The 20,369-nt window shown below is 42.3% G+C and overlaps 1 long non-coding RNA gene across 1 annotated transcript; it reads left to right on the forward strand.

Moving 5' to 3' along the window:
* The first annotated feature begins 1,321 nt into the window (after nucleotides 1–1,321).
* Nucleotides 1,322–14,662, forward strand: LOC309437715. The gene is made up of 4 exons (XR_014183602.1): nucleotides 1,322–1,519; nucleotides 2,036–2,190; nucleotides 5,305–6,469; nucleotides 14,549–14,662. It is a non-coding gene; the product is annotated as an uncharacterized lncRNA (long non-coding RNA).
* Nucleotides 14,663–20,369: the final 5,707 nt, after the last annotated feature.

Genomic DNA, 20,369 nt, shown 5'->3' on the forward strand with positions numbered 1-20,369 from the left:
TGTTCCCCACTTTTTCCAGTGCAGGGGAGCTAAGTTCTATAGAAAGTTTGTCAACGTACTTATTTAATTAGCTCTTCCTCAAACCATGGAGTTATTTGGGCTGGGACAGCTGCCAGGAGCCCGGGGCACAGCTGGGAAGGTGTGCAGGAGGCATGGCAGGACTGGGTCGTGGAAGTGACTGTTGCCTTCAGGGCCTCTACAGCATGTCTTCTGCAGGAGTTGTGAAGGCAGTAGTGAACAAAACAGTAAGAAAAAGGATAGCACCATTGTTTAGCTGGATAATGTCATCCTGAAGAATTCGATTTTGGCCCAGAGTTTTTCAGTGATACTGAAGAAGTAATTTGAATGATCATGTATGCAGAGGTAGCCACACCTGTGTGGTTACTTGTTAAGGCTGCCCAGACGGAGTCACTCAGCCCCCGGTTCTCAGAGCACCAAAACATGCAGCAATAAATAGAGTACATGGAGATTATCCCGACCACAGTGACTACTACAAAAATGCTGGCTATCCAACAAAAGAGGCATTGCAGGTGCTTATCTGTCTTGCCTAACTGTAAACAGCAAATGCTTAAGTCAGGGATGAGGTTGCTCCTATACAATCAGAGGGGGGAAAATGTTCCTTCAGAGGGCAATACCCCACGGAAGACATGACACTGCACATGCAGACACTCCCAACACCCATATGCTAAGTATCAGGTTTATGGAGTGTGCTCAGAAAAAGTACTCTGTAGACTATTTGACCATGTGTGAGAGCATTAAATCCAGCTGTCAAACCAACTGATGGGGTACCTTACACATCTATAGTTAACCTCGAGCTCTGGGAAGTGTCAGATCTAACATATGAGTGTGGGACAGTCACTGGAGGATGGGTAGCTGCATTGATGTAAGGAGTTAACAGAAAAGGTTTGGGTGCTACAGAAGTAAATTATAAGGAGAAAACAGCAATTCCAGTATCCAATATCTTGAGTGTTGAAAGAATGATAAAAAACAGTGGTAACGTGATTAAGGACTGTGCTGTGAAACATATGCACAAGACAACCTCAGGGTCAAATTCATTTTGCTATAGAATCATAGATTGAATTTAAAGGGATCTTTGAGATCACCTAGTTTCAACCCCCCTGACATGGACAGGGATACAATTGTCCTTTCCTAAGTCCCGAACACTTATATTACTTTCTCATTTATTATTAAAATAATTATCTAAATGTCATGGTCTTAGATGTTTAGATGCTGGTGGATATCTCCCACTCTCTTTTTATTCCACTGAGGCAATGGTTTTTGGCCTCTGCTGGTGGTTGTGATAACATTTGAGAGAGTGTTTTCTGGGCTGGGTAGTGTTGTGGCACTGGAACAGATGTTTTGTAGGATCTTCTGGACTAAGTACCTCTTGCCCAGTCAGCTGTGACCATGTGTGAGAGGAAAGCAGCTGCTGGTGCACATCCTTGGTCTGGCTGATGAAGTCTGACTGCAAGAGAAGCCCAGTGGCAAGGAACTGATGAGGCTGTGTTGTATTCTTAAGGTAAGAGTAGATTTATTTTTCTTTCTTTTTTTTTTTTAATTATTTTTTATATTTAAGTTTTTTTCTCTCTCATTTCCTGTCATTATCAAGTTCACATCCCACCCAACTCTTTTGCCTGTGGTAGGTCTAATATGGGTTCCCTACCAGAGCAGAATTTGAATTGGATTTTTCAGCCCATGCATGGACAACAGTAAAGCTGGTGGCACTGGCTATGAGAATTACAAGCTTATTTCCCTGGTCCGATCACAGAGAGATAAACTAGCCCTTATATATTATGAGGCAATTATATGAGCCACTGATCAAATTTTCCTACTCAAATTGTAATAGCTATGCTTTTTATTTCCAGCCAGGACAAATATGACATACACACTGGCCAAGCCAATAATGATTGCCAGTTCCCGTTATACCTTTAAAAGTTGAATAATATATATTTAGCACTTGCAGTGTTTTAGTGGCACTTAACATAGGGAAAGAGCTGAACAAGCAGTATTGCATTTCACACTCATTTCTGTCAAGCAGGTGTTCAGAACTGCCATCCTCACCAGTGTTCCTGCAAGGAAACTAAGGGCTGAGGAGAGATGGGGTGAGTTTCTAGCTCAAGTGCATCCACACACTAATGCAGCTCTGCTTTTCATACTGGAGTGAGATTACATCTGTCTGCACCCAGTCATGTAAGTGTGCTTCTCATGTCAGCTCACGTTTCCCTTTCTCGTCTTCAGCATGCGTTTAATGGGGTAATGGAGAAAATCTTAGGGTTTAGGGTTTTTTTTTGCTGTGTACATGCAATTTTGATTCTTTGCTGCGAATACAGGTGCATAAGCTGTCAGCCTGAGTCTTTCTGTTGTTTACAGCAGAAGGTAGAACTATGTATATCCCGGAAAGGTACATAAAGCTAAAAAAGCAGGTGGCCAAGCTCATCTCTGGAGAAGCTACTGCTGAGATTTGGGCCACTGCAATGCCAGATGCTGTGGGGTCTTGCTGTGCTCAACATCTCTTTGGGTTAATTGCACAATGTCTACCTGGAGTCACTATGCACTGAGGTCACAATCTTTCTTCTGGAAAGTGAAGGTGGCATTAAAAATGGAAGACTGGGAGAAGTACATCCAACTTAATCCAGCAGTCTTAAACTTAGATGTCTAAATCAAAGCTAGTTCCCTCATGGCTCTTGGGTGTCTACACTGGATTTAGATCATGAAGGCTCCCTTCAGAGTCTGATATACAGAACAGGTGTCTCCAGAGAACATTTAAGAACATCCTCAGACAGACATCTGCAACAGTTGGCAATTAATCACCTCTGGAGACTTCTGTTCCCTCTTGTTGATAATTCAAAAAACATAAGTCAACAAGGTCAGGTTTTGCCATCTTTTCAGCCCTGAAAGTTAGGGCAGACAGATCCTTTTGTTGGTGTGCTAGGCTCCCACATTTAATTCCCTCTTTCAAAATCTTTCTCTTTCCTTGTTATTAATGCATAATTATATTCTGTCCTCTGACACTGTCCAGGCTGCATTTCTTCTGTCATGGAGGTGTGTCAGTGATATCATTTTATTGTTAAGATCTTTGGGTCCAAGCATAATTGCACACTTTTCTCTTATATGTCTGTAACTATAATAAATTTATACTCTGGAAGAGCCAGGCTTAAGGCATGACATTATAAATAGCTTAAGGCATTCACTGTGGTGTCTATGATTATAAAACCAAAAAAACAAAATTCTTCCACCTAATGTAGAGGATTTGCCATATTCAGTCTTACTTGTATCAGCAGGTCATGCTTCTCTCTCTCTATCCCTTTCTCCTTTGGTAAGAATGTTGGAATTTGTTCTGTATTGCTTTACTTTTTCCTTAAAGCAAAAGAAACCAGAATTAAAATGTATTTTTGGACAAAATGAGTGACATAATAAATGATAGTGTTAAGTATATTGTACTGGGAGAATGATGGCAAAAATAGCTCCTCAACAGCCCAAGGCCCAGGTACTAGGAAGCACATGCATAATCAAGCATTACTGACCCAGGCTTTTCCTTGTTTGCATGCAAATTTTCATGATGAAGAGGGAGAGAAATCAGCTGCTCAATTTTGTGCCAAGAAACAAGAGAGGAGGGTGGATGTGTCAGCTTGGGCATGGAGCAGAGCTCAGGTAGGAAGTATGGGTGCCTGCTGAAAACCAAGACCAGTGGGGAAAAAGTTAAATGACCAGAGAGACGAGCTTATGCCAAAAACTAGGGCGTTGACAGTCAGGTTTTGAAAAGAGGATTTAAAAAATAAAAAACTCATTAATAGATTGTAAAGTAGAAATATGTTCTTAATGAGTACAAGGTAGCTTACATTATTGTGTCTAATACAGTTAGATGGAATAATTTAAGTTACTTACAAATATTGGTGGGATGTCAGTTCAGCATAACTAAGAAAATAATTGGGGCAGCCCGAGAGCTCAGTGAAAGTGGCTGATCAATTTGCAGCTATAAGCAAAAGGATCGAAAGTTTGGCTGTGCAAAAAATGGGGTTGAATACTGAACATGTTATAGTCATATCTGACATGCCATGAAGACACAAAACATAAAGTATGACATCATCCAGAATTCTGGTCTAAGTTCTGCTTCCTTTGTCTCAAAAAGACCTGTGAAGCAGAAGCTGCCATCTCAGTAGCAGAGGTGGTTGTAAAAAATAGAAAGTGCTTCCATCAGAGTTATGGCTGGAATGACTAAGACTTCTTAGTTTGGAAAGAAGATAAGGAAGTGGGAACATATTGGCAAAATATAAAATACTGAAAATGAAGAAGGTAAATAGATCACATATACTTTCTGATAATGCCAGATGGATATCTAAACTAAAAAGTGGTGTTGCCACTTAAAATCCAAACAAATGTTTTTTTAACACAATGCAAAATAAACCTGTGATGCTCATGGCGGCTACCTATCATAGAACTCCAAGTGGTTAGCAGGACTAAAAGCAGATTAGACATTTACAATTAGGGCAACAACAGATAACTAAGAAATCTACAGTCGCATTAACTAGCATGAAAAATGCAAAAGGAATATAAATCTTTTTGCCTCATTGAATACAGAAGCCATTCAAGAGACAGAGGTTAAACAGACACTTCCTCCAAGAGCAAGTTTCTCCTTAATTATCTGTATGAAGACTTCTTGCATTTTTCTTCAAGGAATCTGTCACTGAACATTACCAAACTTTGTTTATTTGGCTATTCTATTTTTATGATGGAGACTAGGGGAAACCCGATCAAAACTGGTATACATGACAACTGTACACTATTCAAACCAAATACAACAGTTGCATAAAATGTAGATTGCTTGTAAGTCTGCTCAGAAACTAACTTATTTAGAGGAGGGAGAACAAGAGTTTGATGAACTATGCAGCCAAAAAAATCCAAGGGACAGAAAAAAATGGGTAGGAAACATGATGGTGCAAAAAAGAGAAAGAGAATTCACTTTCTGGGCAGAGTGTGGGATGGAAGATGTCTAGAGCTGGACTGAGGAATCCTCTTGATTCCTGCCCTGCTCAGGGAATAGGGCATTTGTATGCATGTCTGTAAATAAAACGGATTCAAAGAGTTAGCTGACTGCCATCATCAATTTGAACTACTCCTAATTGCCAGAATATAGGCTAATTGATCTGGACAAAGAAGTAATTCTGCTCTGTTCTGCTCTGTCCTATTCTGCTGTAGTCTTTCACAATAACACTAACTTCAATGTGTCTATAATTCTTCTCCCGTGTTACATTAGCAGTGCATTTTTTACCTTTTTTTTAAAAATAAATTTTGTATTCTTCTCAGGGCAGAGAACTCTGGAGGCACATGTTGGAGGGTCATTCAGATTTTTTAAAAGGTACCTTGCTGATAGTGTTGAAGATGATGAGGATGCTGAATCATGCTCTGTATATGGAGCAGTGGAGAATTAGCAATGGTTCATCCCTCCTGTGAGAGTTAATTCAGCTGCCACGGACTGGCCCATGAGAATATTTCTGAAGAGATGAACTTTATCTAATAATAAAAAGTCCACCGACCTGCTCTCATGTCACAATTCCTATGGCATGAATAATTGCACCCTCTTGCATAATTGGCAACGTTAAGAGTGCTAAATGAAATAATTAGGAAAGAACCAGATTTCACGAGCACACCATGCTTTTACTTTGAGGATTTTATTCGTACCTCTCCCTCTCTCCTGGATAGTCACCACTCGGCTGTGTTTCTGCTGAGAGATGTGGGCAAGCATCTGCCTCGGCAGCTCCTGCCAGCCTGGCTCTGGCAGGGTGTCAGCAGAGCCCCCAGGACAACGCATGGCATCTTCAGCCTCTCTGGCCATCAGTGTTCCAGCAAATGTGCAGCGAGATGCCAAGTCCATGGCACAGAGTTTTGCACCAGGTGCCTCTGGTGCCTGGAACCGGGGTTTTCCAGGGCTGGAGGTTGCAGCGTGCTCCCAGGCGACGAGGAAACTAATCATTTGGTAACGGCAAGGTCCCCATTCCACAAATTAATGAAGATTGATCCTCCCCTCCCAGATCTCTCAGAAAAGTGACTGTGACACATTTACCGGAGAGCAGCCACTCGAAGCTGCCTGAGCGTAAGGACATAGTTTTGCGGTGGGTCACGTAGAGTTGGTGGGAATGTGCCATCTTTGCTGGGTCAGTCTGAGACCGACAGTGAAAAATCCCTGACCATCTGGCAGGATGCAGCTGGCACCTGGGGTAGTTTAAGATCTTTTTGCTGGTTGCAGGGCAAGCGAGAGCTCGCCACAGCGCAGTATGCACAGTTCCCAGACAACCCCAGGGAAAAACTCCAGAGATGTGTTCCAGCTTCGAGTGGGACTGATCTGTGCAGACAACATGTTTGACAACCATCCGCTGCCTTTAAAAAAAAAAAAAAGAAGAAAAAAGAAATAGAGGAGAAAACTCACAGAAAGACAGGAAATGTGAACTGCTGAGATGTAGCTTGTAATTAGGTGAGTGTGAAACATAGTATGACACTTAAGTTACACATTGGGATGGAAATCTGGCATATTGAATCATACAATGGATGTAGTCACATACACTGGATCACATAAGAGCTGTGTCCCTAAATATCCTGGGTTACAAGCTGGGGTAGCAGGACCCTGCAGGAGACACACTCCTCACATGCGACACTGCTGCCACATCACCCTGACACCCGTATGTGACTGATGGTGAGGGGCATCACGTAGACCAGGGACTGGGAGGGGTGGTGGGGCAGCACTGGTGCCACTGCCGGGATGAGAGCACCAGCTGAATAGGTATCACAGGAAATATCTGGCATCCCCTCCACTAGGAAAAATAACATGAGAAAATCTTGAAATTAGTACAATCCGATCTTAATCTGGGAAGACACATGGGGGCAAAACTAAGAGCTGGGCAATTTCTAGAGAGTTAGAACTAGTAGTCAAACCGACCCCTTGTGAACACAGAAGATAAGGAGATGGGAAGGTGGTTGAAGAACAGGTGACACTCTCAAAATCCTGCATTGCCACAGGTTTGTGGTCTTTGCTGCTTTACAACTGACCTCTGACTATTTAACACCGTTTGGGAGAGGCCAGGGGACTGAATGACAGCAGGCAGTTGTCCTTGGGTCCAGTTCTGGTTTATCTTCTCCAGCACATCATCCCTGTGACTTTTCTTTTGTGTGGGTCTCCAAAACACATGAACATCTCTCACACATGGTATCCATTTCTCCTCCACCCCTTCCCTGATTCACTAGATAACCTCACAGCCCCATTTCTCAGCACAGCCCCCATGTTACACTGGAGTTTACCTCCCCAGTTTGTTCAACCTTAAATGTTGATGTGCACCAGTTTTGCTGGTGCCCCGTAGTGTGCTAGCGTTACCCTGGGATTTGCTTTTGCTGGCTTTGGGGAAGAGGTGTGAAGGCAGAGTGGACAGTGAGAATAGACAAACAAATGTGGCAGAACAGGTCTGAAATGGGGACTAACACTGCAGGTCCTTGCAGACTGTTAAGCTGCATCTATCACTAGTACATACCCCACTTCAGAGCATCTCCTGAGAAAAGTCTGCAAACCTGGTCCCAGCCACTCTTCGTCACACCAACTATTTCTGCAACCCAGTCTAAATACAGATGTCTTTTCCCTTATGAGCATTAATTTCCATACATCAACATAAACAATAATAAAGATGAAGGGGAAAAAAAGGTTTATATTCAGGTGAAATATAAAGGGAGGGGGAATTAATGTCAAGAGGAGGTTCCAAGGCATGTAGGCATCAGGTTGCCTGCTGGGAATGGTGGAGATAAACACGGCTACAGATGAGATTTATAGGGAGATTTCTAAATGTGCTCAGCTGAAACTGTTTCAGAAAAAGAATGGATCCAGTCTCTTAAGTTAGGCTTTAAGCTGGATTCTCCCTGCCTTTACACGCTTTTATTTTGGCAATTATAACATTTGTGTTTATCTGCACTTCTCAAACTTCATGTAATCTGAAGAGTTTGCGGTATCACATAGTATGGCTGACTCAGATGCTAGAAACAGCTTACGTCGTGAGATTATGTAGAGAGATATTTAGCATTTTTGTCACATTCTTTCCAAAATGTCACATAAACAAATAATTTCGGTATTTTTATTGTTTCTACCAGCACGAGTTGATGCAATATCATTGTGCTCTATATATGTTTTGATTTTGCAATTCTCATATGGAACAGAGAGACCAGAACAGCAGGAACCACGTAATACCACATGGTGACTTAACACGTATTTAAACTAGTCCTCTGCTTTTTCCACAGCAATAATACATACTAATTGCTATTTTTAGTAGTAGCAGAAAATGCTGATTAATACATAAGGATCTCATAATCGGTTGATTTTGACTCTCCTTAACTGATGATAAACTCATGTGTAATTCATCATTAAAAATTAGAGGCATGCTGGACATTCAAAACTTCACAGCTTTGCCAATATTTGGAGTGTACGGTTTGGGCTACCTGGCCTTATGATCTGATGGAGGTGCATACCACTGCTGCATAGCCTGCTCTGCCTGTACAGAGAAAGTCTCAGAGCCTGATGCCATTAGGTAGGCTGGAGGAGTTGAGCTGGATGGTGCACAAAGGACTCATAAAGTACAGTTGGAGAATGAAGAACCTGATGCTTGGTGGAAGGGACTGATCAAAAACTTTCCTTGCAATCTGTTTTCTTCAAATGGGAAACTGATAATTTGATGGAAAAAATTCATTTTTCTTGAAATTGTTGCTTGTAAAATAAAAACTATAAACTACTTTTATTTCGGCAGACAATTGAAAAAAATGATTTCTAGATTCTCAGCAAAATTTCAAAATTCTGGAACAAAAGCTCCCACTGTCTAATCAGCTCCCCATGTGCCTGTCCTTCCTGACCCCTGGAACAGCTCCACAGTAGGTCAAGCAAGATAGCTTAAGAAGGTCATGTTTTGCAGATGCCCTATTTCATCTGGATATAAGATGTAAAGTCTGACAAGTTGTGCTGTCTAAACTTCCATGTCACTTTTTTTTTTTGCCATGTCACACTTACGCCTCAGTCAAATGCTGCCTGCTTAAGTTATTAGCATTGTAAACTCTTATTATGTTTGCCGTGCACTTCATATGTCATTGGCCTCCAGCTGTTGGTGCTAGTGTAGGAGAAGGCGACTTGACCCTAGGTGGAGAGGAGGAGCATTATGGGAGACTTTTGGAGTGAGACAGCCTGGGAAGCTGTCCAAGGGCACGCATGAGTAAAGAGCAGCTGTGAAAGGTAGGAGTTGCACACAGAGCCGTGTCCTATCACTCAGAATAGCTATTTCCTTATCGTTTCACACTTTTCTACAATATCAGTCGAGGCCACAGTTGACGTGGTAGTATAAGCTAACTATTAATACATGAGCTGCTGTGTGATACCGGCACTTTCTGAGCAAAGGCAGATAGTGTGGTGGGTGAAGAGCTAACAGCCAGCCCAACCAGTGTGCCTCATGTTGATAATTTAAGGGAGGGACAAATTTCACTTCAGAAAAATAGCTCTGAGGACGGGCTATTTCTCCAAAGCAAAAGGAGCTTGGCTGCCTCAACAGCAGCAGAATGGCCAAGGCTTTTTAATGTGGAAGAGATGTCTCTCTGACTCAGCTGGAAGTCATTAGAGACCATGGAAAAGGAAATTTTTGATTAAGGGAATCTACATGGGAAGACCAGGAAACCACAGCTCCAAAGGGTCCCTTGACAGACAGAGAAAGTGAATGCATCCCAGGAGGCGAGAGGTAATGAGAGAAGGAAGTTGGGAGCAGCAAAAGAGCCAGGACGTGCTAAATGACTTTGGTCAAGGCATAGTGACAAATCTGTGTTTGTGACAGAGGAAATAAAGGCAGGGGAGGGCAAGCAAATCAGGAAAAATTAGGTAGTACAAGAGTAAGGCAATACAAGGCTCCTTTCCTTCAAGATTCCCCTGAGCACTAAGCTGGAGAAGTTGTTCTTTTCTGTTGCCATTAGCACTGTTGCACAGCTCGTCAGGAACAAAACGGCTGCTGGAGAACTCCCCAGGGCAGGTCTCCTTGCACTAAAGGATGGCCAATTGCATACAGTTCAGCTGCTTGGTAAGGTGCTTTGGGGTTATTTCAGGAGCACATGCCAGAGTCCACAGGGAACAGAAGGTGGAAGCACTTTTGCAACTGTAAGACACTGTGACTTTGCAGCTGTGGGACCTATGGCAGACAGGGAAAGAGACAGGTCTTGTGTTCTTCCTAACACTAAATCAGACATATAGGTGACATGCTAAGCATGCTTTAGCATCTTTCCAATCTCTTTCAGTTTAGCAGGCTGTATGCTTCAGAGTATTTTTGTAGCTTTGGTAGTAACAATATAGTCACGATGAAGTAAGCAGGAGGCAGAAAGTGGCTATTGTGGGGAATCTTTGAGATAATTTTATTTCAAAGAGCATACAAAGTCAGTGAATGCACACTGTGTGTCACACAAATTTAAGTACGAGGTTTGCACCCAAAAGACTCAGATAGCATTTCTTGTGTTGCACATACACATGCCCAAGTATTTGTATGAATATGTGTTTATGTAACATACATACATACAAGTATAAACGCATGGAAGTTCTTGTTAGGATTATTATTTCTAGGGGAAAAAACTAACAATGCTGGCAGCATACTGTAAACCAAATCTGTTACAACCAGAGATGGACGAAGATCTGAAATGCCCAAATGCCAGAACGACTTGGGAATGCTGCCACCCCCTGCAATCCACACTGGACTTTGCGTTCTGGAGCAGAAGCTGTTCCCAGTCTCCAGAAGAGGCTGAAAGGGGACTGCACTGCTCCCAGGCCCTGCGGAAGTGGGGACAGGGCAGTATCTGGGTTTGGGTCCCGCTTTTGTTGCTACTTGTGTGAACTGCAGGGTTTTGAACCCAACTGAGTGCCGCTGTTTTTCAGGTTACACAATACAGCAGAATGGGATGTGATTGAAAAGGCTACAGATAAAAATCAAATGCGAGGGAAGGATGAGAACACGTCCTTTCTTCTAGCCATGACTATTTTGTTGTGTCTGTTATCTAACCCTGTAATTAGGACGGCATTCAGAAAATGCGAACAAAGTTGGTATTCTTTTCATAACCCCCAAATCTTTGCATTGCTGCATGAAACTTTTGGCTTCAGCTTTTCCCTGTTCATTAACCATGCCAAAATTTTTAATCTAACACCACTGTTAAAGAGTGGCAGGCTTCCAGGGAAATGTATCAGCCAGGCTTATTAATTTCATGCCAAGTGCTGGAGGCGTGAATGTAGAGAACGCTGTTTGACTTTGGATAATAGGAATCAGGCAGCTTAAAGGCAGGGGATAAAGATCAGGAGCCCTGTGTCTCAAGAGGAGGAGCAGGTGCAGGCTGCAAGCAAGGCCTTCAGGCCCAAAGGGGCAGCCAATGCTTAAAACAATCTGCGGTGCCTTTTTTTTTTATTCCCCCCCTTTTTTTTTTTAATTTGGCATGTGCCTCTCACAGCTTAACAGACCGCTGCTCCACAAAGAGTGGTAAACAGAGAAAGGGAAATTAAAAAGGGAAGTCCCATGATAGACAAAAACAAATTAGGGCAAACAAATTACACAGAGTCAACAAATAAACAAGGGAACATCTGTGAATATATTTCTTGGATTTTGTGAGTTTGAAAGCAACCTGAGAAACAGTAGAGGGATGTATAAAATTTAATCGGGGGAATCAAGCCTCTCCTCCTCTCCCCCAGCCCCTCCTTCCCTGGGAAGGCTGAGCTGCAGCAGGGGATACCTGCGGCATCGCTGGGGACCCTGCTGGCACTGAACGTGTCACAGCCTCCCTGGTCCCCATTCCAGTCTGGTCCTGCTCCCATCCCGCTGCTCCCACCAGTGCCAGCCCTGCTGGCTCCCCTAGGAGCGCCAGTGGTGGCCAAAGCACCCTCCAATGGTGGTGGGACGGGACGAAGCTGCAGCCACACCGTGGGACAAGGGGCTTCCCTTTCCCTGCTGCTTCCCCCCTCGACACTAAGACTCGGTCCGCATTGCACAGGGGGGATCAATATTTTATTCTCTGTCTCTTTGGTCTATCACTTATTATATCCTCATATATATGTCTATATGTATGTGTACACCTAAACAGAAATAAAAATGTAAGGACGTGTATAGTGCATACGTATGTGCTTTTATATAGGAATATATAGAGAGATTCCTGGGTGCAGAGATACAGACACAGATCCCAAACGTTTTGGGCTTTCTCTTCTGGGAGGGTTTGCTGGGATGCCTTAGGTTCTGAGTTAATATAATTACAAACCTGAAGCCGGGTAGCAATTCTCAGACAAGCTCTTGAGATACGAGTCTGATGAATCAAAAAAAAAGTCCTCAAACAGCTGTATGTACTTCTTATGCATGCACTCCCAGAAAAAGAAATTTACTTACTGTTGTTTCTGGGGATGTATAAAAAAGAAAATGGAGGAAACTTCAATTTAGCAAATCGATTGTTTGTTTTGGCTTCTAGAAATTTACAGATTTTTTTTTTTCTTTAGGAAAGTTCACAGAAAGGGTCTGGAATCACAGGTCACCCATTTGAAAGTCCACCTGAAAGCACAAAACAAGTATTTAATTTCTCTCTGGACCTTCATGTGGCTGTGAATAATTTTGTTTCCCTCTCTTATATCTGTTACACTAAAAGATTCTTTCAAAGGAAATTATTATGTGGACAAGCCCTCAGAAGAGATGTATCAATAGTGTTTAACTTTTCTATGCAGTCCTTAATTTACCCTCTTCATAACAAGCTTTAGTCATAGTGTTGCATAATATTTTTCCCACGGTGCTGTGGCCTTATTCTGTACATGGAAGGGGCAATACTTACTTAACAGGCAACTATTCAGTGCTTTGTTTTTGACTTATTCTGTGTGTGGTCTCTGTGTACTATTCAAACTGGGCTCTGCAGGCAGAAGTTGTTAATTTTCTTGCGGTTTTGCTGTATTGTCCACCAATATGGTTTCACGGTGCTTCAGAAACCTTGTTTTGTTTTCGTGGCTCTCCAGTGAGGGTGGTGATGGTGACAGTGCTGGTTGCTGTCTTACAGATGAGGAGCAGGGGCAAGGAGGAGCTGCAGGTGATCTACTTTCAGGTGGTCAGTTTGAAATCCACAGGACCCGGGCTTTATTTTCCCAAACGGCTCATGTTTATGTTTAAGCATATACCTATAATGTAATGCGCAGTAACTGTTGACACATCTTTTCCCCACCACTCTGCTAGTTTCTGATCCACAGCTCCTTGCTCTCTTTGTCACGGATTTCATTTCTGTTCATTTTCCTGTCCTGGTCTTGGCACACTGCAGCATGGCAATAGCTCTAGCCCTATTTTCCTCCCTAACTCTTGGTTCTTCTTCAATTCCTTGACACCATTTGGTCTCTCCATGCTATTGATAGAAGTAACTTTTTCTCCCATCACAGAAAGCACAGGAAAAATAAGTCTTATCTTGCTACAGACCCCAGTTACAATATTGAAGGAAGCCCCATGTAGTCCCCAGGCAGCCTCACAGACAAAATGGCAGTAGCCATTTCAGGATAGAAAGCCATAGCAGCAGCTTTGGGCAGTGACAGCTGGGCAGGCACCTCCCAGTCATCAGTTTAACTTTTGATGTGACTAACATAAATTAAAGAGGTCCAGCTAAGTAACCACAAGTAACTTCACTTACCCAACTGTGATATTTTTAGGGATCGATCTACCACTATATTAATTGATGAGCAGTCCACTGGGCATTTGGAGGCATCCAAAACTGTCCTGACTAAAACAATAACACAAAAAAAAAAATTCAAGACTACTCAAATGCTGAAACAGAAAGCACAGGGCATGGATAGACGATAGTTCCTGCCTTACAGACTGATGCTAGAACTTTTGCCATAGATTTGGATGCTTAGCTGCTCAACTTTCAAGAGCAATTTTAAAATGCAGAATCTGGGAGAGAAGTTAGAATTCAGCTTGCTCTGAGTAAAACGCATTTATCTGAAAGGAAAATCACATTTTTGAAATTCACTTTCTGCCTCACAGCTTTCAAGTGGCTCAGTATGCAGATTGAACTGAGTAGGTGCTGGATAAACATGATCAGTAAAGGTTCGTATCAGACCAATGCACACTAGACTGGTGGCTTCCAGTGTTATCCAGGCTGGTTCTACCATGCAGAGAGAGGAAAGGAGATGAGGCAGATGATGAACACTCACTTTCTTTCTCTGTGATCAGGATGGCTTGGTCAGGTGCTGTAACAGAAGTGCTGAAAAAGTTGAAGAAACTTTTCCTGTCTAAGACTTGCTAAGGAATGGAGCTGGAGGAGAAGCAGAAGTTACAAGAGACTCTGTGCATACCAACATACTCCAGGCACTGATGTTCCACCACAGTCTTGAACAGAAGAAAGAAAAGATTCATTAGGAAATATTAAAGAGTCATTCAGAAGCCTAACGTAGACTTTCAACTGAATGTTTTAAGTGGCAGGGTTTTGTACTAACAGTGTTAGTTGTTAAAATGCTTGGCTGCAGTCCCTTTATTTTTCTTGCCATTCTTCCATCTGATTGCAGATAAACAGAGCCCAAAAGCTTAATGCTGGTTGACCTACCCAAGTCTAAGTGGAGGACAGGAATCCAGGATGAATTTGTCTCTGAGGAGTTTTGTACCTTCCCTGAATGATGTCTGTCTCCAAGGGATCATCGTAAAATCCTTCTCCATCTCAGGGAGCCATGGTGAGAGGTTCAATGCCATCATGTAGTTGCAAGGCCCTTTCTGTCCCATCCAGACAAGGCATGTTCTCAGTGCCTGGTGCATACTGGGACTTGAATAATGCAAGCTGACTGAGGATTCATCATCATGAATGGGCTTTGGGAAACATGTAGGCTGGGCAATCCTTTGGTATGGAGAGCACATCTCTCGTCTCTGCCAAAAAGGATTTTCATCAAACAATGAAGAGATATTTTGCAATTTCCATTTGCTCCTGGTCACTGGAGGCAACTATAATGCCCATCTGTATTTTCCTATGTTGTTACGACAATTTCCTCTTCAAAATACGTCTTGTTTCATTCATCCATATACTTGTGGTCTACTAGTTATGCTTTTCTTCAGCTAGACTTCATCAATGCAAAACATAAATTTTTTCTTCTGTCTGCTATAGGAAACAAATTTCTTTTGCAAGGACTGCTACAACTCTATTGTACAGGAACTACAACAGTATCACTTGATAAGAGAAAATTCTGTATTTAATACTTGTTTTCGGTTGAATTCATTTGCAGTACCGGATTGTGTATGTGCCTTTAAAGTACAGATCTAGATCCTGCTTATTCTCTTCTGAGGACCATGGGGTTCACCTGAGGCCTCTTTGCAAATTGATTTAAGGTAGGAGCCTGCTAGAGTCTAAGTACTGGGCACTCACATTCACCTGATTTCAGATGTCTAACAACTGCATTGTTTTGGCTTCCAAATTAATTGCACCGTGTCCACATTTAAAGCATATTACCTAGCTTCTAAGACTGAAAAAATTGACAATAACCAGCTAATCTGAAGATTCAAATGTTGAAATGTAAATGCTTTAGTCTTATCTGCATGACACTGGTTTCAATATCTTTCCCTTCCCTCCACTCCTAAAACTATTGGAGCACATCTTGTCCATATTTCTTCTCTTTCCCTTAACTGCTGCTCAATTTCCAGAACTTCAAAAGCTACAATAAATAACACCTGTTACAAGCAAGTCCTACACTCCCTAGGGAGGATGTTAACTTGAGCCACCCATGGTTTTATAAGTCTATCAAGCACTGCAATGCCAGTTGCAGTGGAGAGAGGTGGAAGTATTAATATTACCTGCTCATAGGGAGCATAAAGCCTCTAGCGGTACTAAGGGAGACAGCAAAAATCACGAGTCTTTCTCTCCAGATACCTATGAAAACTTTCCTGCTAGCAGGCGGCAGTGTGCCAGAAGACAGAAAAGTAACTTTACACTTCAAATTACTCCAAAATCAGCCTTTCCAACACACAGCTGTGAAATAAATGCCACCTGCATCAGTCCATGCCTCCTCGTGGTCATACCTCTGCTGTCTACGTGGCCCCGCTTAACTCTCCAGCTTTTCTTGTCTTCTGTGGGCCTCGGTGGCAGGACACTGTGGGATGGAATGGAGGGATAGCAACAGAAATCCTGGGCATGAGGCCTTTGGGAAGGAAATAAATCCCATTGCATTAGAGGGACTCAGCCTTGGGTTGGAACCAAATGGCTGTCAGGATCCAATGGAGAGTTTCGTGTTGCAGTTAGGGGTTTGTGGAGGACATAAGGGTCCATTCAATAGATGTAGATACAGCTGTAGGTCTACATAGAGTTGTCTTGATGCATTTTATGAGAACTTCAGACTGAGGAAGAGAGACCTTTTGCAGCAGATAATGACTTGTTCTGCCTTTTTGTTTTCTTGTTCTCACTGCTGGTGCAGGATATTTTTGGTAGCCATTTCCAAAAATTCTTGTTTGTTATTTATCATCCCACCCAATCAGTGGTATTTGATGAATGTAAGTGCCACCAATATGTATGTATACTATATAGGCAGGTAGATAGGCATGTATATCACCTCATGTATGCATACAATGATTGCGACGGACTAGTGACCTTGCTTAGTTATTTGAACCATGGGGACTCACAAGCTGCTTAGGTTGCTGAACAGCCAAAGGTTTCCCACACTTTCTTACCTCTCCATCAAGCAAGGTTACTCAGGGAATAAGGAGTTACTCTCAGGGAGTAAGGAGTTACTCTTAGTGAGGAAAGGAGTTGGATCTGGCTCTTAGCCACTCGTATTGACAGCAAACACCACTTCAAAGGCTGATTCCCAGAGTGGGTCACAAAGGGAGGCAAGAATTTGGTATTCTCTCTGCAACCTGGTGTAATTATACTCTCCTATTCCTCCATTTTCACCATTATTTCCAGCAACACAAGCTCACAGGGAGTAGTATTTATGAGTTCAGAGGACTCTCTGTAAATGAGTGTTACCTGGATGTATGCAACAGAACTAAACTTTAAGGATTTGTATGTGTTGTAAATAACTTTTCTAAAAAGAGAGATCTTTCTTTGCTTAACGACAGTACCGCTTGGTTACAGGAATGCACCACTGACCTGAAATGCAAGTGGGCTGGTGGTGGTGTTTATGTGTCTGAATGGCTACAGATAACTTCTTGTCTTTTCACAATATAATGCAAATGAAACAGAATGTTTGGTATTTTAGATACCTTGAAAGCATCAGAGAGCAGATGAGTCTTTGCTGGCATTCAAAAATTCTGCTGTTGGCGAATGCTGGTCAGCTCAACCCAAGGTTTGGAAACCTTAAAGACAGAAGGCCAAGGAGAAGAAACTGCTACTTCCCAGTTCAATAGTTGACCCACAGGTTGGAAATTCTCCATCTAACACACCTGGTGTTCAGTTAAACAGGAAGCAAAATCCTCTGCAAGATCCATGAAGAGCAGAAATCTACTCTTAAAAAAAAAAAAAGGAGTGCCTTTTATGAGCTGCTTTCAGAAAGACTAGAAAGCATCTTGACAATTCATTAAAGAAGAATAAATTGTATTAGAAAGTGGCCTCAGTGGCAGTCCACCTGATTCCTAAGTGTTAAAAAATAACCATGACAAAAGATTATTCTTAAATTAAATAGGCGGGGAAAATGATTGTATAAGATGAAATGACACATAACTGGGGCTAATAAGGCCTGAATCATTCTGGTTTGATTCATTAAGCCCCTGAACTGAATGTCATTGTGCTTTTTTTCTATACTCAGTGTTAAATTCCAGTTGAAGTATGATCTTTTCAAGAAAAGTGTCTTACCTGGAAATTAATGTACAAATCTAGATTGGCGGGTTGATGTTTTTGTGAATCAGACCCTGAGCTAAATATCAGACTTCGGTAAAACTTGAGCCATATGGACACAGACATTTTCTTTGATTCATAGTTTGATTAGTTTAAGAAGAAAGATTAAAGCAGGGATGAATGGCTGTGTTAATGAAAGCTGATAGGTCTTGGAATGGGCTCAGTTACAGTGTCTCAAAACTGTAATGTCATTATCCAGGATTAGAGATTGTAAGTGAGAAAGTTTCTTTGTGTACATAAATTTGTTCCCAAACTCTATTGATTATTAGGTTACACTAAAGACTTCAGCAACATGGTGTATAACCTAGTATGAGACAGACAGATGAAGAAACCAAACAAGCAAACCTTTTTTGAATTAATGGCAATATTTTTTTCCTCCTTTGGCCCATTCTCTACCCGTTGAAGTGTGGCCTAATTTAAAAGATTTTATCAGAAGTGATTCTGGGCCACAAGTAGTGGTTCAGGTGCTCCAGGTAATTTCTCTCTGCCTGTAAGAGTCTGTGAGAGTTGGTCCAAAGATGGAGCAGTATTTGCCTGACCATCGCCATCAGGAACTTAGAGAACTGAGGGCCTGACAGAAGGAACGCATGGACAATGACTTGGAGAGAGGCCCGAGGAGAAGCATTGTGCTGCACTGGTTTCTCCAAGTCGGGGGCCCTGCTGCTTATAATGACTGCTGTATGGACTTTGCCTGCTGCTTCAGCCAAACCAGCCCTCACCTCCTAAAAGGGATTGTTATGAGGGTCTCTTCAACCCAGGGACAATATCCTGCTGTCCGGAAGTTGTGTTCTCACCTGCAGCCTCAGTCACACCTGTTCCCCACCTGCTCCCCCAAACAATGGCCAACAAAAAGGAGAATGCCCAGAAGCTCACCAAGGGTCCTGATGTCACCCAATAGACCAGAGAAAGACCCCTGAATGCTGGACATGTAAGCGCTGGCAAAAGAAAACATGACTCTTTCGAGCCTGCGCAGTTTAAGCCTGGGTTGCAAAATCAAGGTGGAGATTGGCCTCAAACAATGGAAGCGAGGAGGGGTGAAGAAGCATAAGAGATGACTCCAGAATGGACACTTTGAACATTCCTGCCAGAGGATCCCAAACCTTGTCAGAGGACCGTCTGGACTCTGCGGGACCGGAGACCAGAGGGACACTTCTGGAACTCCACTGGTGATAAAGCAACCTCATCTCTTATCTTTACCTTTACTTTTTCCCCGTTTCTTTTCCCTTTTCTTTTTCTTACTCTCTCTCCCTCTATCACATGCAGCTTTACGAGCAAATTAATAAAGTAACACTGCTTGATTGAATTATAACCCCTTGGCATTTTGGTTGCCCTAATTTTGCACTTCGAGATCAAGGTAAAAGTCCATCACCAAATGGACCATGAAAGAGTCATAACTTGAAACTATTTTCTTGATGTCTCTGAGTGTTTCCACAGGATTGCAGGGCCACAGGAACCTCAGTGTGACCATCTCCTGTGACGTCCCTCGGGACAGAGACCAGGATCCCCTCATGTGGTTGTGCTTAGGCAGCTTCTACATCTTTAGAAACCTATTGGGCCCTGAAATGTGAGCTTTGAGGGATCCACAAAACTTCACCCCATGATTCTTTAAGTGTTAATAAACCTCCTTTAAAAAAATCTGTTTCTAATTTTTTCTCTGGCTTCAGCTTCTTACTCCTGGATATCTTTTTCTGTTGAATCAAAAAGCCATGCAGCATTGGAGATCATTTCCCCACAAAGGTGGCTGCTTACAATAGTCAATCACTTCTTAAGCTTTTTTATTTTGTTTAAATAATATTACTAAGATTCTGGAGTCTTTTACTATGAGACAAATTTTCTGGATGTTTACTGTGACTTGAGGCTTTTCCCAGTGTTCCCAATTTCCACTTGCTCAGACATCACCATCTTCCTGGCTTTGCAGCTTCATGAGGCAGTGCTTCCCAGGACTTCCTAGCTCAAGGCAGCTGAAAACCGCTGATCTTACTGTAATTGATTTTCTTCTGAGAGCAGCTAGGCAACACACTAATGAAAGAGAGAGACAAAAATCAGGATGCACTGCGGACCTCATTCGCTGCATATGTTCCAGCTGTTGAGGTGGAAACAGTCTGTCAGACTAGCCAGACCTGGCTCACAACAGGCACTGTTTGAAAACCCAAGCTTAGATAAAAAGTGGGTTAAATAAAAAGCGGGGAGGAACATCTAGAGGTATTTCAGGTCTCTGATTAAATTAGCTCTATGACAATTGCTTTAGATGCATCACTACTCAAGAGTTTAATACCCAAAGTGACATCCTGCTGCATTTGAGGAAGTTTTATTTTGTATTATATCACCTGTTCCTGCAAGGGTTATGCAACGTGAGTGCCATTAAAACATCAAAGACAGACTCTTCCTCCTTTTGAGAATTTTCCCCTTCCATTTCTCCTGTTCTTGTTGCTTCAAGGATCACCACAGTTAAAAAATTTGAAGACTTGATCTCTTTTCATTACTGGAGAGTTTGTAAATCCCAGCTACGCATTTCT

Source organism: Streptopelia decaocto (assembly GCF_964273445.1).
Source record: "Streptopelia decaocto genome assembly, chromosome: 3".
In the NCBI taxonomy this organism is placed as follows: domain Eukaryota; kingdom Metazoa; phylum Chordata; class Aves; order Columbiformes; family Columbidae; genus Streptopelia; species Streptopelia decaocto.